This window comes from Penaeus monodon, chromosome 32 (genome assembly GCF_015228065.2).
Source record: "Penaeus monodon isolate SGIC_2016 chromosome 32, NSTDA_Pmon_1, whole genome shotgun sequence".
Classification (NCBI taxonomy): domain Eukaryota; kingdom Metazoa; phylum Arthropoda; class Malacostraca; order Decapoda; family Penaeidae; genus Penaeus; species Penaeus monodon.
Genome location: NC_051417.1, coordinates 33,604,743 through 33,605,315, shown reverse-complemented (window position 1 = coordinate 33,605,315; position 573 = coordinate 33,604,743).

Genomic DNA, 573 nt, shown 5'->3' with positions numbered 1-573 from the left:
ACAGGTAAGTATCACAAAATATCATCTATCCCCCAGCATCCGGGCATCCCAGACCTGACTTCCGATGTCCCTCTCAAAGGTCATCCCCCTCAGCAGCCCTCATTATAATAACAAGTAGATTGATCACTTCTAAGTTCCAAGTAACGCATTGCTTCGGGGTGGAGGAGGAGCAGTAGCGGCGGGGGAAGTAGAGTCAGTGCGGGAGGGAAGAATCGGGGGAAGCAGAGTCATTGGGGGGAAGTGGAATCACCGAAGGAGCGGGAATTATCGGAAGCATGTAAAGAGAATTTGGAATCGTCTGGTTAATCGGAAAATCGTCGGAATCACTAGGGTGAATCGGAATCATTGGGGGAATCGGAGTCATGGGGGGGGGGGGGGTGAACGGAATCGTCAGAATCATCGGGGGGCGAAACGGAATCGTCACTATCATCGGGGTGAAATCGGAATCATGGAAACCATCATGGGAATCAGAATCACTGAGACCATCGGCGGGGAAATAAGAATCACCCAAATCATCGAGGGGGAATTGGAGTCATCCGAATCACAGTGGGAATCGGAACCACCGAAATCATC